Consider the following 27472-nt stretch of genomic DNA (forward strand, 5'->3'; position numbering starts at 1 on the left):
CTTTTCATTCCCCCAGGTTATTATTTTAGTGGTCAACATTTGGTCAACACCATAGCTGCCAAGTTTAATGGCGTGTTTGGGAAAGCTTTGGAGCATGTCAACAAAAATGTCACCATGGAGTACCACAAAGTAGCTCGTCGCTTCTCGATGAAATTTGAGCGGAGTAAAATCATGTCCATTTTATTTTGTCCTGAATTGTTTGACATGTTGGGCGGAGACATGAACATGAGAATGACCATACTCCAGAACAACGAATTACCCATCGTTTACGACAACGAGTCTTTTAGCAAGTTATTTCGTACCCCAGTAGAACTGAACCAAGGACTGAATTTGATGTTTGTGTATTCCGATGTGGTGGAGTATAACGTGGTGGGACACACCTCCGTACCGTTACTGCGTGTCATTCCTTTCAAAGTGGATTCTTCCGCGAACGCTGACGAGGAAGGTGGAAACACTTACCACGTCCACCGCGAATTTGTCCATCCTCACTATTTGCCAGTCAGCAAGTCGTATTTGGACACGGTCAACATTACTATAAAAGGAGATCTGGGACAAAATATTCCATTTACCAAAGGAAAAGTCACGGTGAAACTCCATTTTCGAAAACTGTTCTCTCACGATTCGTAAGTAAGTCATGTATCCAGTGTACCGAGGGGTTGCACGACAGCGAGGACACGGTTTAGGAGACATGTTAAAATCGGCCTTTCGTTCGGTGGCCCCGGTGTTGAAACCGATGGTGACACGCCGATTGCACGCCTTGAAAGATGCGGCACTGACGCAAGGCAAAGAATTTCTCCAAAATGTCATCATCGACAAACAAAACCCTAAAGAAGCCTTCATGAGGGCAGGCAAAAATGTCCTGCTGCAAACGGGTAAAGACATTTTAGGCCGACGAGACACACCTATAAATGCCCTGCACGCTACCGAGTCAGGCATTCATCAAGGACAAGGCAGAAAGAGACGACGAAGAAAACACCCTTTCACCAGACTTCAAGCGAGAAAAGCCAATAAAAGAAGAACCGTTCGAGACTTAGACGTTTTCGATTATTGAGACACAGAAAAAAATGATGCACCGAGAGTCATGTGCTTGTTCCAAGACGGAACTGGATATGTTTGCCATGCCCCCCACCATGATGACGATGCAAGAATCCCAGTGGGTGGAATTTCATCCCGTCTCCTCTTTGACGGATTCCGCTCTCATCGAGTTCGAAATCAAAGGACAACCCGAAGATTACATCGATCTGAATAGCAGTTACCTGTATTTGAAAGTCAAAGTGATCAAAACTGACAACACCAATCCTGGAGCCAATGATAGGGTAGCGCCCGTCAACAATTTCATGCATTCCTTGTTCAGCGAAGTGGACTTGTACTTGAATAACAAACTGGTCAGCAGCAGCATGGATACTTACCCATATCGTGCCTACTTGGAAAATCTCTTGACGTACGGAAAAGAAGCCAAGAATACTCATCTGGATGCTTGCGTGGTATGGAAACCTGACACGGCAGGTGTAGGCACGTTTAGCGACACAGCCCTGACAGAAGATGACAATCCTCACAATGTGGGGTTTAAAACACGTAGAACTAAAATTCTGCAAGGACGTAGTTTAGAACTGATGGATCGTTTGCATTTGGACATGTGGTTACAAGAAAAGTATTTACTGAACGGAGTTGATATTCGCCTGAGACTGAATCGTAGCACTGCCGCTTTCCATTTGATGGCCCATGCCAACGAATACAAAACTGTTATCCAAGAAGCCAGACTTTACGTACGCCGTGTGGAAGTGTTACCTAAAGTGGGAAACGACATCAGTCAGACGTTGAGCAGAACGACCGCCAAGTATCCCATACGACGTGTGGAAGTGAAAACGTTCACCATTCCTGTTGGACAGCGATCCATGATCGAAGATCATCTGTTCCAAGGACAGTTACCCAAGCGTTTGATCGTTGGTATCGTCAGGAATTCAGCTTTCAATGGACTTCACAACGAAAATCCTTTTGAGTTTCGACACTCTAGCGTGTCCAAAATCGAAGTCAGTCGCGACGGCAAGACCTTGTGTACCCGACCTTTCGAGCCTAACTTTGCCCAGAACAATTACTTGAGATCGTACTTGTCCCTGTACGAAGCCACGGGACAGTTAGGGACCAACACCAGTCACGGGATTACGTACGACGATTATGCAGGAGGCTATGCTTTGTGGACTTTCGATTTCACTCCAGACCAAGGCAGCGACGAGGGACATTTCCACCCTATAAAATCAGGCCAGATTCGTGTGGAAATTCAGTTTGCAAACCGAGACCCTGCTGATCCAACGTTGAACGTCATCCTGTATGCAGAATTTGACAATACGATAGAAATCAACAGTTTGAGAGAAGTCATTCTAGACTATTAGAAGCCATGGAAGACTGTTATCCCTCTTTACCTAGTGGAGAAAATTTGGACATGGAATGTAAGGAGACTGTGGAAGAAGAAGTGATCATGATGAAGTCAAGATGGCCAGAACAAGAAGCCCATTTAGTCTCCTGTTTTGCCAAACACTTGGTCGAAAAAATGACGGAATTGATCAAGAAAAATTGCTATGGATGTCAAAACGATCATCCCAGTCAAATTCAACACGATAAATGCCTAATGTTGAGTCAAGAAGAAAAATTGGACGAGTATCTGGACGAAGCTTGGAGTCTCATCTCGGACAAAGACGTGTTGCACCAGTGGTATAAAGACTTGCGTAAACATTCTTGTCCACCATTAACCACTCAAGAGATCCATCGTATCGAAGCTCTCCTGAATCAGAGTGAGGAAACAGAACGAATAACCGTTTATTCGTCAGACATTTTCAAGCAAAAAGTCAGGATCGAATTGACGACTTATTATTACCTGTGAAGAAAAAAACACACAAATGGATACCTGGGAACTTTATTACCTTTTGAACCACAGTTCGTATACGGCTTCTTGGAATCCTGTCGTCTGTGCTAAAGATGAACTTCCTCATCGCAAACCTAAAGACCATCAAGCTTATGTGATCAACACGGACGACAGTCATCTCCCAGGAACCCACTGGGTAGCCGTCTACTTTCCTCAAGAAGGATGTGTGGAATATTTCGATTCGTACGGATTGCCCCCTTTGGAAGACGATACCATTGACTTTATGAGAAGAAATGCTCAGACTACCCGATTCAATAATGTGAAATTACAAGGCACAGATTCCTTGGTGTGTGGACAGTACTGTGTGTATTTTCTGCATCATCGCAGCCTGGGCTATTCCTTAGAACATTTAGTGACTCATTTTGATCCTCGTTCTTCTACTAGAAACGATGTGAAAGTAAATCGATGGTTTTGTGACCATTATGCTTATCTTTTGTCTCAAGCTAGGAAACGTAGCGTCCATCAATGGCCTAATGATTTCCAAAAGTGGAAATCACAATTTCATTCACAACGTTGTCAGCCCTGTTCACGGTAAATTGTATTTGAAGAAAAAAATGTTTGTGATTTGAAAAGATTGTTTGATGTTATAGTGTTGGATTATTGTTAAAAATGTTAGAGTTGTTGTTTAGTGTTAAGTGATTTTTGAATAAAAAAATGTTGTGTTTTGAAAAAAATGCCTTTGTCTTTTGTTTAGCTATAAGAATGTTGGATTGATGCTCTTTCATTTCTTACTATTCCTCTCATGACACTCATTGAACGTTGCGGCTCGAAAACCGTGTGGGGGATGTTTTCCTTCACGTCCGCGCTTTGACTTTAAGAACCGGGGTTGTTTCCAGTCTAACCATCCATTGTCGACTCATCCTCCTAAGAAGATGTGTTCCAAACTAGCCAAGCTCAACGAAGCCTACGTGAATTTGCATAGGGTCAGACACAGTCTGATACCGAAGCCAGAAGAAATAGAGAATGTGAGAATGTTAAAAATCACTGAAGACCTGATAGAAGAGCTCTTCAGAGAAGAAATGAACAGGGAAAAAGAAGAATGGACAGAGAAGTACAGACTTCAGAGACAGCAGCAACAGCAGCAACAACAACAACAACAACAACAGCAGCAGCAGCAACCTGAAGCTGACAGAGGCTTTGTCGATTGCCGTATCGACACCAAAGAGTTCTTCTTCTCTTTCCGAAGAAGCAGACCTATTGCCAGAAAGTCTATCCTCAGAGGACATCGCATTCTTAGAAACTAAAAAAGAATGACATAGCAAGCAAAAAAAAAAAACAGCCCTTTTCAGGGCTACCCAATACTCTAGAAAAGAAATAACGATCGATTTGCCAATGTGTGTAGGTAGAGTAGTGTGAAAATAAACACTAACTCTTTATTGATAGTGAGAGTGTATGTGTTTGTGTGTTAGTGTTAGTAACAGTTCACGTAAGTTTAGGTCAATAGTAGATTAAAATAATGTATTTTTTGGTGTTTGAGGTGTATAATTGGGGTTAGATTGGATTGCTTTGCGTATGTAAATAGTCTATTGAAGTGATTTATAAAAAATTTTAAAATAGTGATGGGTAGCATAAAAAAGTGAGTGAGTGTTTCTTTTAGGTCGGCGCGTTGTTTTTTTTTTTTGGTCATGATCTATGCAAGATGAATTTTATGTTTTTAGGGGGATGTTTTCCTTCACGTCCGCGCCTTCACTATAAATTAAAAACTATTCGTCAGTTGGGTCACATCGTCGACCTGTTAACAGCAAGAGAATGAATACAAGGATTGTGAAGCTGCTAGAACTCCAGATGCACCTGGAATATACCAGGCGCATAGTAAACGAACTATCAGCGGAGGCTCTCGTAGAAGAAGCAAGAATAAAGAAGGAAGAGGAGGAGAGAAGAGAGAGGGAAGAAGAGGAAAAGAAAATAGGAGAGAGGATGTCTCACAATATTCCCGAGACAGAGGATTGGGGTGCTGAAGCGAATCATCCCGCCTCTGCACTCTCAAGACAAAAAGTAAAAAGAGACTGGAGTCAAAGATGTGTGTGTGGCGCCAGGCCTGGAAGGTGCAACCATTAGATAGGTGCATCTGGAGTTGAAAAAAAAAACAGCCCTTTTAAGGGCTACCTAATACTCTAGAAAAGAAATAACTATTAATTTGCCAATGTGTGTAGGTAGAGTAGTGTGAATATAAACACTAACTCTTTCTAAAAAAATGTGAGGGTAAGTGTTTGTGTGTTTGTGTGTTTGTGTTTGTAAGAGCTGAGGTATGTTTGTGTGAATAGTAGATTATGGGTTTCTTAGCGTATGTGAAGAGTATAGTTAGGGTTGTATTATATGAAATGAGAAAGTAGGGGGATGTTTTCCTTCACGTCCGCACGTTGTTCGGTCATGATCTAGGTAAGATCAATTTTTATGTCTTGGGGGATGTTTTCCTTCACGTCCGCGCTTTTTGTATAAGAACCCACAGTATTCGTCGTTCAAACCATTCTGCAAAGAATAAAATAGAAGATGGCTTCGAACCACCTTAACAAAATGGAAAAATTGCAAAACGTCATGGACAATTTAGGAATGTTTGAGCAAATGTTGGTTAACCTAAACGAGGATCACTACTCATATAGTCCCCATCGAGTGAAGATGGAGATAAACAATTTACGAAAAATGAAGGTAATCATCAGTGATCTGTTGAAAGAAATAAAGGAGGAGAATGAGGATGAAGAGGAAAGGATAAGGATGAGAGCATGGAATGAAAAAATTGAAAAAGAAGAAGTAAATGAAAAGAGGAAGAAAGAAGAGGAGGAAGAGAAGAAGAAAGAAGAGGAGGAGAAGAAAAAAAAGAAAGAGAAGAAGAGTGTAGGAGATAAAATAAGAACTTGGTGGATGAAAAGAAGAAATTAGAAGAAGAAGAAGAAAACCCAAAGGCCCTTTTCAGGGCCAGCCATATTTCTCGAAAAGAGATAGCCTTTCAATTGCCTACCCCTTTTTTTAAAAAATTTAAATTTAAATTTAAATTTAAATTTAAATTTAAAAAAATTTAAAAAATAAATCCCATGTTCAATTTCCCTTGACGCTATAAAGTCCCACCCTGTTTAAATTCCTTTGACGCTAAACCGTCCCACGATTTTTCTCCATGTTAAATTTCCCTTGACGCTAATCTGTCCCACGATTTTTCTCCATGTTAAATTTCCCTTGACGCTAATCTGTCCCAGGGGTCTCTGTAATGCTAATTCCCATTGACGCTAATGCATCCCCCCTTACTACTCATACAAGACAGTCTGGGACTCTCAGAATTATGGTATTTGCGAGGTTATCTAATGTATGCTAAACAAGATTACAGTTTTAAGAAGTCATTATTTGACAGCGGCGTTTATGTTATTTGACCTTGTAATAATTTGGTGGCAGAAGAATGACGACCTATGCTGAAGATAACAACATTGTCCAGATCTTCTGGCTGATGGATGGCAATACTCAGGAATGGCAGTATTTTAGAGGAGCCAAGAGATGTTTAATCTTGCATGTATCATTTATTGGTTTGCATGTATCATTTATTGGCTTGCATGTATCATTTATTGGCTTGCATGTGTCATTTTTTAGCTTTCATGTATCATTTATTGGTTAAAAACTGGTGTGAATGTACATTTTGTAGCGGTGAAACTAAATGTACTGTAGTAACAATGGCGTTGAAAGATAGCATCCTACGGGAATGCTATTTTGCTATCTGAATAATCATTTGGATATTATTGTCAATACCGCAATCTACTGATTTGTTTGGATATTATTGTCAATACCGCAATCTACTGATTTGTTTGGATATTATTGTCAATACCGCAATCTACTGATTTGTTTGGATGTTATTGTCAATACCGCAATCTACTGATTTGTTTGGATTTTATTGTCAATACCGCAATCTACTGATTTGTTTGGATAATATTGTCAATACCGCAATCTACTGATTTGTTTGGATATTATTGTTAATACCGCAGTGCACGTTTATCGTTTTAGATATTGTTATTAAAACCACCATGTACTTATGAAAGACAGCGAAGACAATGATACAATTCATCCCGTTTGTTGACATAATGTTCTTTCGGCTTTGATATATTATTGTAATATTGCAGTTGAAACAATTCGGGACGAATTACAATTCATCCAAAACAATATATAAATATATGCATGTAATACAAACCTTACAGTCTAGTAATAATAGTCTACCTACAATGATATATTGTTTACATCTGTTTAGTGCTGTATGAACGTAAGCATATCGCATTAACCCTGGTCTGTAAGTCTCTTGTAGGCTTTACACATTTCTGTACACACACACACACACACACACACACATGAACACACACACGCACGCACGTACACAGACACACACACACACACACACACACACATGCTCCATTATGCGTCAACGTTCATGATCATATGATACGGACCATAAACATCTATAGTTGTCCAACTTCTTTTTCAGACAATGACTGTCAACAGAGGTGTCATTTTGCTACTTGTTTTGGGTATTTACACTGTGGCAGGTAATCCAATCTTCATATCTTTTACCTCGAAAGTGAAAACCACTTTTATAAAATTCATTGTTACACAATATTTAATATTAACTTTGGTACTTGCAATCAGATTTACAATATATTTAAAATGGAATCTTTTCAAAGACGAATAAAACCTCTTTCTCCATCAGAGCACATGAAATGTTACTGTAGTTGGCAAGGTATTTTGATTTTTACATTCCTTCTTTTACATATACCCTGAGTGGTCAGTATATGCGCTTGCAATTGTCACTCCTAATGGCGTAGCTGAATCAACCTATCCGCATTTCTAACAAGGATGTCCCCTTGTCGCTAAAAGTTGACAAGAAAAAGAATGGTAGGTTAATGTTAATTTCCACATATTCGCCAATCATGTGAAACCTGTTTGATTTTCAATACATATGTGTAAATCTCTCCTACCCTATATATATATATATATATATATATATATATATATATATATATATATATATATAAAATGACCACCATATTTTTCAATCATATCTCTTTTATTTCTGTCTCTTTTTATCTGGTTTATACACATTCATACACACAAATAGATCTAGGTGGGTTCATTCATGTTTTTAAAAAGAAATACAATGGAGTGCACAGAAATAGTTCCGGGGGAGGGGCAAACATGTAGTCAACTATTACATTTTACGGATGCAGACCAAAACATGTTTAGAGGTGAAATCGGGAAGGAGGCGAGGCGGGAAAGTGCCCCCCCCCCCCCCTTTGCGCCGATGTGTGGGCGCCAGTGAAGAAAACATTACACTAGATCACTCTTTATCTGTCCATATATTCCCCCTCTCTCTATATATCTCTCCTTCAGTTCTGATAAACCTAGGAGGTAATATTAATTTCGGTTAGAAGTCACCTAAGTACTATAGCAAAAACGGGTTCTGGCTCCCATTTTGTTGGGTCTCAACGAGTGATTTTTTTAAAAAGTGTTTAAACAATGAACGTGATTTGGCTCAGTTTTGGGGTAACAATGCAGTGCAAAGGGGGCTTCTGGCTCAGTGTTGATGATATCACAGGTGGTTCTGGCTTACTTGTTTGGTCCTTCTAGGGGTATCAAAGAAGACATGGTGGGGGTTCTGGCTCACTTTTTGGCTGTCTTTATGCATCAAAGGGGATTCCGACTCAGTGTCGATGGTATCAAGGAGGGTTCAGGCTCACGTTTTGGCTATTTTTTATGGATCAAAGCAGATCAAAGAGGGTTCTGGCTCAGTGTTGATAGTATCAAAGGGGGTTGTGGTTCACATTTGGTGGTATCAAAGAAGACAAAGGGGGTTCTGGCTCACTTTTGGTTGTGTTTTGATGGCATCAAAGAAGATCAAAGGGGGTTCAGGCTCAAGGAGATCAAAAATTGGTTCTGGCTCACTTTTGGTTGTGGTATCAAAGAAGATCAAATGAGGTTTTGGCTCCGTTTTGGCTGTGTTTTACGAGTATGAAAGAAGTCATAGAGAGTTTTGGCTCAGTGGCTGATGCGGTAGTTGTATATGCCATCTCGTGAGTATCGTTTATCATCGAACGCGCATAATCCTTTTGTGTGCATGAGCACCGTGGAGAGTCGATGGGTATGAGATCGGAACGTTTTCATGGACTAGTAGTGGAGGCTGCCGTGAAGTGCTTGATGATAATGTTCGAACGACGCCACGTGGTCAATGACGGCCTTTTTTTTTCTTTTACCCCTTTAGCTTTTGTCTTGACGTGTCCGTCCTATAGGGTGAAGCTAAACATTTTAAAATCCAACGACCTCTGTGATGGATTTTCCATTCTTTTCATCACTGAATTTTTCAATGACTTTTTTGTTGCTGTCACAGTGGAACTTACTATATGTGGTATAATCGTTGAGATCGATGAGGTGTTTGTATTGATGTAGATCCGCGTAGACGGCATCGATGTGAATTTCGTTCAAGATTGAGTTGGTATCAGTCATGATCAGCGTGTTTTTATTACCGTACTTGTGTTTGATGAAGTCGTAGTGGAATTTGTACAGGAGCATTTTGGACAGATCGAGGATGGCCGCACTGACGTACATGGGTTTGTCCAGCATGAGATTGTTTTTTTCTCTTCTGGATTCGATGACAACTAACTCTCCGGCAAAGAGTTTCATGCGTACAAATTCACCAGTTTATCACGTCGTTGAACGTCATAGACGATTTCGATGTTTTATCGGTTTCGTTTGCTTTCCATGGTCTTTCCGAACACGCTACTGTTCATGAGTTTGAATACGTCTTTGTCAAACGCCGACTTGGAAAGGGTACGTTGTTTTCTGTTGAAGTCGATGTAGGGTTTCATCCACGGGGATTGCTCAATGAACCTTTCCAAGAACGAGTCCGTGTTGGATCGCCTGCAGTAACATTCGATGATGGAGGATATAATTATTTTTGTCGCGCAGGTTAGGAACGAGTTTTTCCAGCTTAGCATTAGAGTTAGGAACGAGTTTTTCAGCTTAGCGTTAGAGTTAGGAACGAGTTTTTCAGCTTAGCGTTAGAGTTAGGAACGAGTTTTTCAGCATAGCATCTCCGATATCGAACATGGTTTTGAAATTTTGTTGTTGAGCCAGAACTCTCAGAATCATTCCTTTTGTGAAATTATTAAACCCTTGCACATGAAATATATAGTGAGTTTTCCTTATGTTCAGAAACTAGAGGGAATCCCTTTTACAAAATAATATCAATGCTACTATAAATTATCTTGAACATTGTACTTTATGATGTTTGCTCCTGGTTATTGGAGAAATACTAGGCTTGAGAAATATATTCCCAACATCTAATCAACATAATCAGACATATCATAACTAAAATTCAAAACAAACGTTTAAAACTGAAATTATAGCATTGATACCAAGGCGAAGTACATTTGTGTGTTGTCTTATTTTTTAAAAATTTGTCTCATTATTTAAAAGTGCAAGTAATTCTTTGCTGAAACATTGAAACTTATGATGACAAATTTATTAGCAGTGTGTAGGTAAATTATTTTAATTTTAGTATGTTGTTATACGATTGTATCGTATGTTCTTAAAATGTAATGATCATTGCATACTGTTAATATTCTTTGTAATTTCTTAATAAAATAAAATACCACGAGAAATGCAGTATTAGGGATATAGTTTTTGTAATTAATAGTAATTCCAATTTTTATGAATTTAATGCATTTGCTGCAATTTGAATGGATGTAAACGGTCACTTGATACTGAACTAGAATTTTTTACATATTGGTAAATTCTGCGGACTACTTTTGGTTCCCTATTTCCATGTCATTTGATGGGAATTTTTATCTATTTGAACGCCTTACACCCTAATAAGAACAACAAAAACCCACCCACCCACTCTGTGATTTCCAGTCAAAATGTATAAACCCCAGATTAAAATTGGCAATTGTTAATTAAAACAATGTAATTGCAGAGACCTTTCTGCACTCTACCACTCTACCATTTTGCCGACAAGAGACATGTGGTAGGCATTGCAAGCCAGTCTTCGAAAATTATTGCATTTCACATCGACAGCATGTTACACCAACGGTTATTAAAGGTCAGGGCCATATAAGAAGCCAGGGATCTCACTCAAAATGGACACAAATTTGTTTTTGAAAGATTGAAATGCGTAGCAAGCAATAACAACGTTGCTATGACAACACGTGCCATACGCAAGCGTAATTTTCGAAATGAAAGGGCATATCCTGGTTTAAGCTCAATAACCATTTTTATATATTAAAATAACGATCATAAAAATATATCACTGGCACGACCCGCTATGACACTCTACCCCATATCACTGTATAAAGGATCGACGAATCTTGGCTAGCGAAGATAGGGCTATGTATTATATCGCAGCTGAGAGGCCACTGAACGAAAATTTCGATCTACATAAAAGTGAATATTTTATTGATTAAATCTGCTGATCTGATATTAAAAAGGCAGTAAATTGGAATTATAAGGATTAAATGATCATGATAGGGTATTTATCGATGTGTAAATTGTACCTAATCACTCATAAAGTTAATATAAAGTCCTTCGGACTTTATTTACTTTGAGAGTAACTAGGTAAAATGTACACATCGATAAATACCAAAACATGATCATTTAATCCTATAATACATTGGATATAGATACATATTAATAAAAAAGATTGCACGCTAAAGTCGAAAACAGAGATGTTTTAAATTTCAAGAAAATGCGTTCGTTCTGGCTAAGTTTTAATTTGATACATATATTAAAACAAAATTATTATAAAACCCCTGCATAGTATTCAGGGCTTATGGAACTAATTCCAACGTTGATACTTCAAACATTGTTAGTCATCTACATTTACTAACAAGCAGACAACGAATCTGCTCTTAATTAGGTATGCTCGTAATATTTCTTCTCTTTCGTAACTAGGTAGACTATGCCAATGTCGTTGTCAACGTTACCATTTGAACAACCTTAACGTGGCATCTTAAAGTTAATCTGTACTCATTTAACAGATCTAACAAACAACGCCAAGATGTACAAGATTTAACATCATTTATTTTTCTATTAAAATAATGATCATTCATTTATTTTTTATAAAATTAATATTGTCTGGTGTAGAATATTACTAGTTTTGTCACCAGCATGTATTATTCTAAAGTTCTTGCTTTTTGCGTTATTTTCATTTAAAACGGTGTATAATAGTAGTGAACAGGGACGATATAGCGTCAATGGGAATTAGCATTAAAAACCACCCTGGGACGATATAGCGTCAATGGGAAATTTAACATTGCGGAAACCCCTGGGACAATATAGCGTCAAGGGGAATTTAACATGGGAATATGGGACTGTTTAGCGTCAAGGGGAATTGAACATGGGAATAAATCGTGGGACTGTTTAGCCTCAAGGGAATTTAACATGGAAAAAATCTTGGGACTGTTGAGCCTCAAGGGGAAATGGAACAGGGTCGGGACCCTATTTTAATAGGGTCCCGACCTGATGGGTCTATGGAAATGGAACAAGCGAAAAAAATTGAAACAGGGAGGGGTCTCTATTTTTTTTGTTATAAAAAAAATGGGGGGGGGGGGTAGGCAATGAAGGTCAAGGTCTTTTCGAGATATTGGAGTGGCCCTGAAAAGGGCCTTTGGGTTTATGTTAATATACCCTTAACATAAAGGGCATCTGTGACATCTTCTTGTTCTTAGGCTGCGCCTAACTGCAGGACCATAGATTAACACTCTTTTGAGGCATCCTTGACGTTCTACATAGATCCTATGTATCAATAGGCTGGTGTCTGTCCTATGGACAACTGTCCAGTTGGATCGGACATACATTGGTATGTCCGTCCGGAACATCATCGAATACACAAGCGTGGAAGATTGTACGTCGGTCCACATGTTGGGGTGCCAAGAACAGGTGAAGGAATGCAGTGAACTGCACTTATTTATAGGGAGAGGAAGGATTGAAACGGATTGAGTTCGTTGACCAGTCCAAACACGCATTACAAAATTCAGTCAGACCACATCCAATCCGAAGAGAGCAGTCTGTGACGTCACGTGGTCTATATAGATTCGCTAGCGCCTGTGTACAGTCAATTCATGCGACAGTTTTTTCAACATGACGGAAACTCAGAAAACGATAAATTGGGGTGCACCAGCCCTGGAGACTATCCAAGGGAACCCGGACTTACTTTCAGAAGAGGTGAATTCGGATTTTGTGGATTTTCTTACCTCGCAAGAATTTGTTCAGGAACCTTCGTCACCTTCTCCTTCATTACAGCACGTGGAGAATTTTAGACAGAGACAGAAAGAAGAATTGGAGAAATTTATACAACAGCAAAAGGAAGCGGAACAAACTTTTCTAATACAGCAACAGCAGCAAGAAGAAGAGGTAAGAAAAAAAAACACAACAACACGAAGAAGCAGCAGCAAAGAAACAAGGGTGTGAAAATCAAACGGTCACGGTACTGTTAGACATTTTAGCGGAGTTAAGAAGTTTGAAACAAATGTATCAGACTTCTTTATTACGACCGAAGAGAATACGACCTTTTCGAGCTAAACACTCCAACCCTGTGACTAAGCCTACCGTGCCACCCTTAGTGATTTCAACCAAATCATCATCATCAACAGTACGCAGTCCAGAAGTAGGCCTTGGCCGTGGCAAAGGCTTAAGGCAGTTAACGTTGATTGCTTAAACTCACCCCTGCAAAAAAAAGACCCTTTTCAGGGCCACCAACGTCTCTCGAAAAGAGATAGACTTTCAATTGCCAATAACTAAAAAAAACCCCAAAAAACATTTTACCCAATATTACGTGTATGAGTGTGTGAGTGTACGTTCTTATTTTAAAATCAAAACTCAAAGACACTTACCTTTTTATACCTAATTTATTCTTTTATAAATATTTACAATCCAATTCACAATTCACAATTTTAAACATAACACTTTAAAATGTTCATACACTTCTTCTGTCTCATTGTTCACTCTCTCTGTTTTTGAATTTCTTCACCGTCACAGTCTTTTCCTCCTCTTCCTCCTCACCTCCTCACTTTCTTCCCTTCTTCCTTTCTTCTCCTGTTTCTTTTTCTTCACCTGTCTGCTTTCTTCCTCTTCTTCTTCCTCTGAAGAATCCCTCTCTTCTTCTGACTCTTCTTGTTTCTTTTTTGGGCAATCTGGAGACCAATGTCCTTTTTCTTGACAGTAATAACAGGTATCTTGACGTTTGTCTTTTCTAACCCCTTTTTTCTTTTTTGACGGTCTGGACACTCTGAAGACCAATGCCCTTTCTTCTAACAGATATAGCAAGTATCTTGACTTTTATCTCGAAAGGAAGTAGAGTAGTCCCTCGGCTGGTCTGAAGAGAATTTTCTAATGACCCCTCGCAAAGCTCTGATGAAACGTTCGATCTGGGTAGTCTCTTCCATCGTTGTGCTCGGTTTGAGAGTGAAATGAATAGTGGAAGGACAAGACACACACCCTGTATATACGCTGGTCTGTCATGACTATAAAGTAACCCATGGTGTTTAAGCTTTAGTCATTTGACTTTTTGCTATCAAGATGAAACGATCCAATTCATTTGAGAAGAAAGAAGAAGAAAGTAAGAGGCAGAAACGTGATCTATCGCCTCGTACCAGGGCTGAAGTCTTGGCACAAATTCATGCCAGTGATTTTGAAGAGGACATGAGTGAACCAGAATCCAAACCCTCTAAACAAAGTTCACCAATCTTAGTCAACCCTGAAAAGTACTATGACATTCGAGAGACTGAAAAGCGTCCCTCTAGAAAATTTAGAACCACGGCTTACAAATACACGGTGAAGTTTAAAGATTTCAAGTCCGACGTACCGTTGGAGAAAGCAGAAGGGTTCATTACCGAGGTGTGGGATTCTTTGCTCACCACACTCAAGCGACAATGTCAACCCAAAGAAGACGATCGCTTGAGACTTTCCATACAACACGACGGCTTGAAATCCCCTGTTTGGATCGAGTTTAGCATTCCTGCAGAATTGACCGCCTCCAAAGTCATGGACAAAATTCAACACGTACAACAATCCAATGACCAGTTTGACATCACCGATGGAAAAGCCACACTAGACATGACCCACGTCTCTCCTCCTCAAGGGACCGGACAACGCAAAAAGGTGTTATTGGTGAACGGTCTTCTCAGCATTAAGCGTAGCCTCGTCCAAATTCACAATTTTCAAGACCAGATGTGTTTAGCCAGGGTTATCGTGGTCGGACGAACCTATGTCGACAAAAACGACACGGTAGAATGGAAAAGAGCCTGGAAAACTATTCAACAGTCGGACCGAGCCAAACAACGAAACGAAGCAGAACTCCTGTTGCAACAAGCCGGCTTGCCCAAAGACACACCCTGTGGCATTCCTGAAATGCGAAAATTGCAAGATGTCCTAGCTCCACGATACACCTTGAAAGTGCACCCTCAAGAAGTGCGCGGAACTCTGTTGTTTCGAGGCCAAGACTTTAAGGATGGAAAATACATTCACCTCTATCATCACGATGAACATTTCGATACCATTACCAGTATCACCGCATTCCTGGGATACAGATATTACTGTGAGAAATGTGACTATGGCTAAAAGAATCGAGAGCAACACAATCATTGTCCATCGAAATGCTCAGGATGTTTCGCCTCTCCACCCAGTCTGAGCCAAGGACAAGAACCAGTGCACTGTTCAACTTGTCTGCGCACGTTTGACAGCCCTGCCTGTTACCAACAACATTTGAAGACGCAAGGTTCACAGAAGAAATGTGCTTGTCAACTCCTGAGATTGTGCCCTACGTGTGGACAAAGTCTATGTACCAACAGTGCCAAGGCACACGTATGTCGAAGAAAGAAAAAATGTCACATTTGCTGCCACATCGTGGACTTGGAACACCAATGCTATGTGCAAAAATACCAATCCCAACCAGAGAAAGAGAACGGTCACAAGAAGAAAGGCAATTTCATCTTTTTCGATTTTGAATGCATGCAAGAGACCGGCATTCACATTCCTAATTTCTGCGTGGCTCATCGAGCGTGCGAAAAGTGCATTCAAGAACCTATCGTGAGTCATTGCCCTCACTGCAGTAAGATTCCTGGAGGGCATGAAAAAATCTTTCGGGGACCGAACACGCTAGCCTATTTCGCTCGATGGGTCTTAGACCCCATCGACAAGACATGGAGCCAAGAGGACATCGAACGTTACGGAGATTGTCATCGTCATGCCACAGTGATGGCTCACAATTTCTCCGGATACGATGGACAGTTTCTTCTCAGATACTATACAGAACATGGCACCGAACGTCCTAAAGTCACTTTGAACGGAGCCAAAATCATTTTCATGCAAGTGGGACAAGTGCAGTTCAAAGATTCGATGAGTTACTTGGCCATGCCTTTAAGTCGAATGCCTTAAACGTTTGGAATGACAGAAATATCTAAAGGGTACTTTCCACACTTTTTCAATACAGAAGCCAATCAACACGCCGTTCTACCCCATTTACCTGAGGCTCACTATAACTACCCTGACAACATGCGTACCGAACAACGAGAAGCTTTCTACTCTTGGTATCAGGCTCACGCCTCCGACCCTTTCGACTTTCAGGAAGAAATGTTAAAGTATTGTCGTTCCGACGTGGCCATTTTAAGTCGATGCTGTGGAAAATTTCGAGAACTGTTCATGGAACACGGAGGGGTCGATCCTTTGAAAGAAGCTTGCACCATTGCCAAAGCGTGTTCCTTAGTGTACCGGCAACGATTCATGCCTGAAAACACCGTGGCTGTCATCAGTCCTCAAACGACCAACTATGTCAAACGTCAGTACTCGGTCAAAGCCCTACGCTGGTTACATTACTTGTGCGACAAGGAAGACAAGTGGATTCAGCATGCCCGCAACGGAAGGGGCGAAAAGACCATCGGAACGCATTCGGTCGATGGCTGGGACTTAGAAAACCCCAAGATCGTGTACGAGTTTAACGGTTGCTTATTTCACGGATGTCCCGTCTTTTACCCTGACCGTGGCACTAAAAATCAGTTTTTACAACGAGCCATGGAAGACTTGTACCAGGCAACTTGTCAGCGACGCCTAAAGTTAGAACAGGAAGGATACCAAGTGGTTGAAATGTGGGAACACGAATACGATCACCGTTTGAAAACCGATCCCGAGTTTAAACGCCTCGTGGAAAGTTACCAGTTCATGGACCCCCTGAACCCGAGGGATAGTTTGTACGGAGGAAGGACCAATGCCACCTGCTTGCTGTACCAAGCTGACGAAGTAAAAGGAGAAGAAATCAAATACTTGGACGTGTGTTCGCTGTATCCCTACGTGTGCAAATATTGTCGCTTTCCTGCAGGGCACCCACAATTGTTGACGCAACACAACGACCTGAAAAACATTCGACAATACGAAGGCTTGATCAAGTGCAAAGTTTTGCCTCCCACGAACCTATACCGTCCCGTCTTACCTCACCATTGCCAAGGGAAACTGATGTTTCCTTTGTGCCGTACATGTGCCGAAACGTGCAACCATGATCAGCCTTGTCATCACACCCAGGAAGAACGGGCCTTGACGGGGACGTGGGTCAGCGTAGAATTGTTCAAAGCTCTGGACATGGGATACCAACAGTTAGAAGTGTACGAAATTTGCCACTTTCCCAAGACACAGCAATACCACAAGGGTGACCCCACGCAAAAAGGCATTTTCGCAGACTACGTGGATGCCTTTTTGAAACTAAAGCAAGAAGTCAGCGGCTATCCTTCCAGGTGTCACACTCCCGAAGACCAAAATACATTCAAAGAGAAATACCGGGGACAAGAAGGCATCACTTTAGATCACATCGAGAAAGACGAAGGCAGGCGATCATTTGCCAAAGTGATGTTAAATTGCTTGTGGGGTAAAATGGCACAACGACCGTGTTTACCCAAGACGGAATATTTGACCGAACTTTCCCGCTACTTTCAGATGATTCACGACAAAACCAAATTCATGAAACACGTGGACGTCGTTCGCGAGGATTTGATCTTGGTCAATTACGAAGAAGATCTGGACTTTGTACAAGACGACCCCTTTGGAAATGTCATCATTGCGGCTTACGTGACAGCTCATGCTCGCTTAAAATGGTACGAAGCTTTAGAACTGTTAGGGGAACGTGTCCTGTACTTTGACACGGATAGTTGCATTTACATCGATCACCCGAGTCAACAGCACCCTGACATCGAAGGAGACCGTTTAGGAGCCTGGACAGACGAGCACCCCGACGACAAGATTCTAAGTTTCGTCAGTGGCGGTCCTAAAACTTACGGCTACGAATACCGGGACAAACAAGGAGAAGTGCACACGAAGTGTAAAGTGAAAGGATTGACTCTGAATTATCGTACCAGTCGAGTGGTGAACTTTGGCGTATTGATGAAAGAAGCCTTGCAGTCTAGAGAAGATGAACACTTTAAAGTGACCACCTATCAGCCCAACAATATTTACGTTTACCCACTCACCACATCGTCAGTCGACCCTTGGAAAAAGTCTATCAAATCGTGTACCAGAAGCGAGTGAGACTTTCCAACCACTTTACTTTGCCGTAGGGACATGTTGGTATAAAACATTGGTTGTAAGAGGATAGCCACCCACCAGAAGTATGACTTCGCCACAGCAAGAAATCGAGTGAGAAATCCAGTGAGAACTCCAAGTTCAAACCCTGCCATTTTCCGGTCTTCTTACCTGAGTATTGTGATTGTGCCCGTCGATTGGAAACATTTCAAGCATGGCCTACGGATAGGGAAGGATTAGCTAGAACAGGATTTGTCTACTTGGGACCTGAGTCTGGATTGGGATACGAATTACAGTGTTTCGCTTGCGGACTGAAGTTACGAATGGATCTATGTATCTATAAAGATTCAGCTATTCTGGAACATACTCGATGGTCTCCGCACTGCCCTTACCTTTCTATGGCCTTTCCACCCATTACACTACGGTACAATTATGACGGTACCTTAGGGACGGTACCTTCCAAAACTAGACATAAGAAAGGAACGATGTACAAGATTGAGACTGCATTGTGACTAGTATAGAAAGGGGCTATGGTCAAGATCGATAGTTCATTGTGACTACCAAGACCAAGCGAACAAGATGAATACTTTCAGAGAAACACAAAACAAGTTCAGACAGGCACAATTCAAGTTTGGGGTCTCTGAAGTGGAATGCGATTGTGAGCCTTGCGATGGGAACGATGCTGTACGCTGTGACCTGAGCGATGCCGTAAAGCATCATTGGAACTTTAGTGTCACTACCCCTATCATGGAAAGTGATGCTGTGCGTGTCAAACCTGAGGGATGCGAAAGCGATGCCGCTCGTCCTCTTTACTGGGTTTCGTTTTAAATGTGGATATCCACCTTCACGTCTACCTCCCTACGGATGTCATCCAGCCCTGAGGAAACTCCTGTCCATGTCACCCAACCCTCATCGAAACGAACCTGTGAAAGACGAATATTCGTTTCCTGTGTGTTTGTCGGAATACTGCGACTTTGAAAATCGTCTTCAATCGTTCAAAGGAAAATGGCCTAAGTATCTGGGAGGACCGACCCCCGAAGAATTAGCCAGAGCCGGATTTTTCTACTTGGGCGAAGGGGATAAAGTCAAGTGCTTCAGTTGCGGTGTGTGACTTCACCACTGGGAACCACAAGATTCGGCCTACCTAGAACATGCTCGATGGTCACCGAATTGTCATTACTTACCCTTAGTGGGACCGAGACATTGAAGTAACTTACCATGTCGTTGAAGAAGAAACCAGATTGGTTGGGAGTCAAATGTTGGACATCACCGAGACCAGTATTTAAACTCCATTTCAAAAACGATATTGAATCATTACCTAAAGAACTGCAAGAGAAGATTTACAAGGAAGTTTGGCAGGGACTTGCCAGAGTGAAATCTCAATGGGTAACTGTAGAACTTGTGTGCCGAGAAATTCACAAGAGGAAAGTGAAAAAAGTCAACCAGTGCGTTAGATTTCTCTGGGTCAAGTGTGCATTCAACCTATTATATCACTCTAGACCGTTTACATCAAAAGAGTTCAATAAGATTCTTGGACGTTACCCTGAGTGGCAATGGTTAGAAATTACTCACTATGTGGATTACTTTTGCTCTAGGAGAAGATTGTGAATTGTACTGACTGACCTATTCATGGATACCTTACAAGAGAACATTCGTGGTTTGCCTGTGGAGTTGAGAGAACGCATTTACCGAGAGCTGGTCAAAATACAAGTCAAACGTAAAGAACAGTTGCATCCGTTACGTCACCAGATGTTTAACCATTGGTACCTGAATGGTATAAGAGAACTGATTCGTCAGAAATTGTTTCAGTGGTCAGACCTTCTTCAACACTTTGAGTTAGTGAATGAACGAAATGTTCATCATTTTTTGGTTACTTCGAGACTCACCTTGTTCAACGCATTGAGGAAGACAAGTTAAAGGATTACCAACATATTTTACGTGGAATCTACTTAGTGGAAGAGGAAACTTCTAATCGAAGTTTGAAGTTTAGGTTACAGCTTGGAGCATTTAGATTACCAACTGGAGAACGCAGATCTGTAGGTAGAAAGTACGTGTATTGTTTCAGAAACAAAGAGAGCATAAAAACAGGCTGCCATGCCGCGACTTTTATCACATGTGATTGAACAGATTCCGTGGAAGGAACTCAATGACCATATTCAAACCGTGGATCATTACCATCACCATTACAAGAACTATATCCATTCAATTTGGGACGACGCATAGTGTGTGGCTTAGTGATTTGTTTTCTGGGATTTCGTTTACCAGCCGATTCCTTGTGGACTCTTTACGAACAGTACTTCACACCCAAATGGCCTTAAATGGTCACGAAAGACTCCTTTTGCTCAAAGCCTTGCGTTTTCATCTGGATACTTCTCGACCTCTAGAGGAAAAAACGATTCGTCAACCTTTAGCTACCCAAGACGTGTATGACGATGTGTGTGTAGCTTGTGACTTACACCCCCATAGGACAGATGTCCGTGCCTGGAAAAAAGGGTATTTTCAGGCTTGGACCTAAGAAGTGGCCTAGTATGCACGAGAGTTGTTCAAGGAAAAAAAGTCACTTTTTAACCTGTGTTAGTGACAGTGCCAGAAGAAGAACCCGTCACTCAGGACAGGACTTTCGTGGACATACCTGAAAGACCCTTTCGGGAGGACACTTGTGTGACCTTACCCAATATAGAACGGGTCAGAACATTACCCAAAACATGTTGTACAGACACTTGTGTTTTTTATCGTTGTACTTAAGCCTTTGGCTTTTATGTATTTTTGTCTTTCGTGTTCATGTTTAAAACATTCAAGAAACGTGTCCTGAAAAAAGTATATAAACTCTTGTCTGTTTTTCGTGTCACACGTGACATTCCTAACACTATGGCTACCTCTGCTGTCTCTGCTCCCTCTTCCTCTACTGTCAAAGTCATCGACGAACACTTAGATCGTGCCAGTAGGGAGGCTTTGTATCTTAGCCATCCCTTTAACATGCTCATTGTTGGACCTAGCGGTTCAGGCAAAACCGAATTCGTCAAACGTTTGATCGAACATAAACATCATTTGATCGATCGACCTCCTCAACGCATCGTGTGGTGTTGCAAAGAGTGGCAATCGGCGTACAGCCTCTTGCGAGAAAGTCAAGGCGATTCCATCGTGTTTGTGGAAGGCATTCCTGAAGAAGACGACGGAATCGTCTCTGACTCCCGTCAAACCCATTTGGTCATTTTCGACGACATGTTAGGAGAAGACGAAAATGAAATTAAACTGTGGTTTACGCGCAAAGGGCATCACCGTAATGCCAGTGTCGTTTACATCACTCAAAATTTGTTTCAACAAAGTACAGTCCATCGCACCATGAGTCTCAATGCGCATTACGTGGTCTTGTTTAAAAGCCCTCGAGATAAATCGCAAGTGCAAGTCTTAGCCAAACAGTTAAGAACGCCTTGGCTGACTCAGGCGTACGACGATGCTACTCAAACTCCACACGCCTATTTACTCGTCGATTTGAAACCTACGACCCCTAATGATTTGCGATTTCGTACCCAATTGTTTCACCACTGGTGCCAAGACGGAGAGCCTGTCCTGTACACGTCTCCGTCCTCGAATTAATTTCATTCGAAAAAAAATCTATAAAAACCTCAGACACTTTTGGTCCGTCTCACACAGTTTTGAACATGACGTCCCTTCAGTCGCATCTTCCCGTCAAATTGATTCGTGCCTTGTACGGCATCAGTCGAGAAAATAATCCACAAATACGGGCTCGTGTCTTAGAAGCTAGTCTCAAAGAAGTCTTACAATGGTTCACGGTGACAGCACGTCAATTACTGCAAGGGATCATTCAGATTCCTCATCAAACCAAACGCTTTTTTGATCGAAACAAAGTCCCTTTGACCCAACCGGCCGATCCCCGCATCGACACTCAAACCAAAAAACAAATCATTTTGAAACCTGGAGGGAGCGGTACTCTAGGAGGGGTCATCATTCGCTCTCTCTTAAGATGGGATCCTAATGCTCCCAAACTTCTCCCCAAGAAAAAAGTCAAACGAAGCTCCAAGAAGAAGAAAAAGAGCCACGGTGTCAAGACCAGGTCCCCAAGGAGACCCGTGTCTCCAAGAACTTCTCCAGTGGCGGGACCCTCCTCTTACCAGTCACCACCCCGGAAAAAGAAAAGTCCCCATAAGTAGAAGCAGAAAAAAGTCCCCAGAAAAAGAAAAGTCCACAGAAGAAAACTAGTTGCAAGAGAAGCACTTCGGCCAGGATGCAACCTTACACTCGCAAACCACGACCTGCAACGGCGGTGACTGCGTCTCCGGTAGCCTCAGGTTCATTCACTTCTTCGTTGATGACACCAAGAACTGAAAAGTACTTATAGACCTTGATTACGCCAAGAACTTCTCCGTTGATGACCCCAAGAACTTCCCCAGTGGCAGGACCTTCCAATTTAGTGGCATTGGCCGCTGCTCACAAATAACCTACTCCCAAAATCAAAGTCCAAGAGAGATCGGGCATGTTACAAAGTTTACTGGATCTGTCCAAGCAAGAACTGGGTCGAATTAGTACGTTGCGTCCCCTGCACGACGTGTCATGCCTGTCCTCAAGTTGATACGTCGTAAAGACAATCAGAGTCGACGCGTTCCTGTATAAAAAAGGTCTGTGACCAAGTAGGGGTATCAGTGAACTTCCAAAAGATGTCACCTCCAAGAAGTCAAAAAAGAAAGAGACAAAGGCAGACTCGTCATCCGACAAAGCGCTTAGCCAAGCATCGACGTTACCATAAGAAAAAATACAGTCGTTCAAAGAAAAAGAGGCGTCAACAAATGGGAGGATTCCTTGGCGATTTTGGAAAAAACATTGTCACCTTTATGACAAAGAGATAGTCCAAAAAAGATAAAAGGGCGTGTGCTAAGTCATCGACGTTAGTGTATGTTTGGTGAATGTCCCGGAACCCACAAGCAAAGATGTCACCCTCCAGAAAACATTCCTCTTCTAAACCCCAAGGAAAGAAAAGGAAAGGACTGCCTCCTCGTTTAGTCAAACATGAGGACATGTTATCTGTCCTGTCCAAAGCTTCTCCACCCCTACGAAAAAAACTCATTCAATCAGCTTCCAAAGAGGTCATCGATACCGTGTGCGAATGTTGTTTGAACGTCTTGAAAGGGACGATCCCTTTGTCCAAACACCAGAAACAATGCTTAGGCAAACACCGTCACGTTCTTCGCCAAATGGTTCAAAAGAAAATTCCCATTCGTCAAAGGAAGAAGATGTTGGTCCAACGTGGATGAATTTTACCCCTCTTGCTAGGCCCATTGCTGAAAGGCGTCTTGGGAACCATGTTGGGAGGACTGGTGGGAGCAAGATAAAAAGGACCTCTGAAGTCCCAAGATCTCAGAATCGACCCCTGACATCCCATGGAAGGACGAAAACTAGCTTTAGTGCCTTACAAACGATGGATGGAATACCATCGTTGGCAAGTACAACGCACCCCGCATTTACCTCCCAATCCCAATTTGAGCGAGATATCCCAGTTACAACACGAATTGCAGTCCTTGATGGATCGCCAAGATTTGTCCGAAACAGAAAAATCGCAAAAGTACGACTGTAACTCTTTCACGAGAAAGCTTTAGACGAAACAGCTCTTCCCACTCTGAAAACTTTTAAGACCTTGATGAAAAGTCCAGCACCATCACCAGTACCACTACCACTACCAGAGACCAAGACAGAAGAAGGAGAAGAAGAAGAAGGGTTTCAAAATCCTCCAGAAAAAGTACGCAAGTTAACAACACCACCTACCTCCAGAATTGGATGGATTAAAAAGATGATGACCACCCCTTCTTCATCACAAGAGAAAAAGAAGGTGAAGACAGAAGTAAAACAAGAACCGATACCCCTTTTCAGACATCCTCCTCCTCGACGCATATTGCCGGTCGCACAAGCAAAGCATTGCAATCCAAGAAAATACCCCAAGAGAAAAAGAGTAGTATCCTCCAAGAGTGGGTGTCTTATTAAGAAAGAAACAAAAAATGGAAAAAGTGTTAGCCAGCATTTACTACGATCCCTCCCATCCTGCAGGTTACGCAGGAGTTCAAAAATTGTATCGCGCTGCCAAAACTCGTCTGAAAAGTCTCCGTTTACCTCAAGTGCAACAATGATTACAAGAACAAGCTACCTACACTTTACACAAACCCATTCGACGCAAGTTAGAAGTCGCACCCGAGTGGAAGGCATCGATCATCAGGGGCAAGCCGATTTAGCCGATGTCTCTCATTTAGCCAGCTACAATCGTGGCTACAAATATTTGTTTTGTGTCATCGACGTCTTTTCCAAATTTGCGTGGGTCGTATCCTTGACTTCTAAATCGAGCAGTGAGTTAGTGCGAGCCCTGCAACGAGTGTTGAAACAAAGCGGTCGTCACCCTCTTCGATGGCAAATGGACAAAGGCACCAAATATCTGAACCAAGCTTTCCAAAAAGAATTAAAGAAACGTGACATTCATTTTTTTTACACCGAGAATCCTGAAACCAAAGCCAGCATCGTGGAACGTTTTCAACGCACTTTGAAAGAACGCATGTGGAAATATTTTACGCATCACCACACTCTGAAGTACATCGACATCTTACCGCACCTGGTGCAAGCGTACAACCAATCTTACCATCGAAGCATCGGACGTGCCCCGCAAGAAGTGACTCCCGACAACGAAGTGCTGGTGTTTGAGCGCTGTTTGGTACGTCCCTGACGAGGGCTGTCCCCAAGAAAAGTGGAGTGTTGGCCGTAGGAGATTGGGTACGCATTGGCAAAACCAAACGCACTTTCGACAAAGGTTACTTACCTAACTGGACGACCGAATTGTTTCGTGTCACTGGACGAGTGCATGGCCGTCATCCTGCCGTCTATAAATTGGAAGACATGATCGGAGAAGTGCTCAAAGGAACGTTTTACTTACCCGAGTTACAACGTGTCACCAAAAAAGAAGACGACGCGTACGACATCGAAAGCATTCTCGAACGCAGAACCCGTAAAGTGGGCAAACGACGTGTCAAAGAAGTCAAAGTACGTTGGAAAGCATATCCACCTAGTTTTGATTCTTGGATCGACGCTTCGCAAGTCATCGACTATAAAAAGAAGTGACCATCATGCCCTTTCACACAGACGCAGCTAATACTGCTACCACTCCTTCACCTAGTTCTTCTCTGCAAGATTTACAAAAACAACCCTTGTGGGTGTGGTATGGAGAACGTGTGCCTAAAACGCAAATCGTCTTTTTCTGCCAAATCTTCGTGGTGTATTGTGTCATCGGGGCAGCCATTGCCAATTTGAGTTTGCAACAAGGAGACAAACAATTGTGGACCATTTTATTGAGCAGTTGCATCGGTTACCTGCTTCCCAATCCCTCCCTGAAATTCTCTTCCAACGGGAACAACGGGAATCTTGTGTCCAGTGCCAGCGTCAGTCACCACTCCAACAACAACAACAACAACAATAGCAACAACAACAACCCCATTTTGGGCGGAGACACTCCTCTGACGTCCAGTAACTGCTCGGACAGCCACAAAACTCTGGAATTATGAACAATAACAACCAATTTTACTTAACCTTACCCAGTGACAGTTCCATGGAGGTGTTTCCCAAGAACACGTTGTGCTGTTACACGGCCAAATTACCTCAGGCCATCCCCTTAGATCACGAAGCCCATTGGGAAGTGGCTTTAGTAGAAATCATTCACCCGACTCAAGTCCTCAATGTCCTTCCCAATCAAAATTTTTTTGATGTGGAAGTTCATGACGCACAATTGCAACAGTGCTTGGATACCTATGGCAAATATGACAAGAAAACCTCTGGCACAAAAAGTCAAAAGTGGACCACCTATCACTTGTTCATTTCTCCAGGCTGTTATTTTAGTGGTCAACATTTGGTGAGCACCATAACCTCCAGGTCTAATGTCGTGTTTCTGAAAGCTTTGGAAAGTGTCAATAAAAGTGTCACCATGGAATACCACAAAGCAGCTCGTCGCTTCTTGATGAAATTTGACAGGGGTAATATCATGTCCATTTCATTTTGCTCTGAATTGTTTGACATGTTGGGCGGGAAGATGGACATGAGAATCACCATGATCAAGAAAAAGGAATTACCAGTCATTTACGACAACGATTCTTTTAGCAAGTTATTTCGTTCCCCGGTAGAACTGAACCAAGGACTGAATTTAATGTTTGTGTACTCCGATGTGGTGGAGTATAACGTGGTGGGACACATCCCTGTACCGTTACTGCGTGTCATTCCTTTCAAAGTAGATTCTGCCACGAACGCTGACGAGGAAGGTGGAAACACTTATCACGTTCACCGCGAATTTGTACATCCTCACTATTTTCCCGTCAGCAAGTCTTATTTGGACACGGTCAACATTGCTATAAAAGGAGGTCTGGGACAAAATATTCCATTCACCAAAAGAAAAGTCACGGTGAAACTCTATTTTCGAAAACGGTTCTCTCACGAATCGTAAGTCATGTATCCAGTGTACCGAGGCGTTGCTCGACAGCGAGGACACAGGTTAGGAGATATGGTAAAGTCGGCGTTTCGTTCGGTGGCTCCGGTGTTGAAACCGATGGTGACACGCGGATTGCACGCCTTGAAAGATGCGGCACTGACACAAGGCAAAGAATTTCTCCAAAATGCCATCATCGACAAACAAAACCCCAAAGAAGCCTTCTTGAGGGCAGGCAAAAATGTCTTGCTGCAAACGGGTCAAGACATTTTGAGCCGACGAGAAACACCTATAAATGCCATGCACGCTACCGAGTCAGGGATTCCTACTTCCTTGACGCCTCAGCAAGGACAAGGCAGAAAGAGACGACGAAGAAAACACCCTTTCACCAGACTTCACACTTCTAAAGCTAGAAAGACAAAGAAAAGAAGAACCGTTCCAGACTAAGACGTTTTCGATTATTGAGAAAGAGAAAAAAATGATGCACCGAGAGTCTTGCGCTTGTTCCAAGTCGGAACTGGATCTGTTTGCCATGCCCCCCACCATGATGACCATGCAAGAATCCCAGT

General features: G+C 42.0%; 1 protein-coding gene across 1 annotated transcript in view; it reads left to right on the forward strand.

The window, feature by feature from the left end:
• Window positions 1-27472, forward strand: part of LOC149792884 (uncharacterized) — a 126286-nt gene that overhangs the window by 84703 nt on the left and 14111 nt on the right. The window contains exon 10 of the mRNA XM_089968919.1: window positions 7374-7434. The gene's annotated coding sequence lies outside the window, so the exon portion shown is untranslated. The remainder of the gene's footprint in view (window positions 1-7373; window positions 7435-27472) is intronic.

The sequence above is a fragment of the Sinohyriopsis cumingii genome, chromosome 8 (genome assembly GCF_028554795.1).
Source record: "Sinohyriopsis cumingii isolate HCF-2022 chromosome 8, ASM2855479v2, whole genome shotgun sequence".
Taxonomy (NCBI): domain Eukaryota; kingdom Metazoa; phylum Mollusca; class Bivalvia; order Unionida; family Unionidae; genus Sinohyriopsis; species Sinohyriopsis cumingii.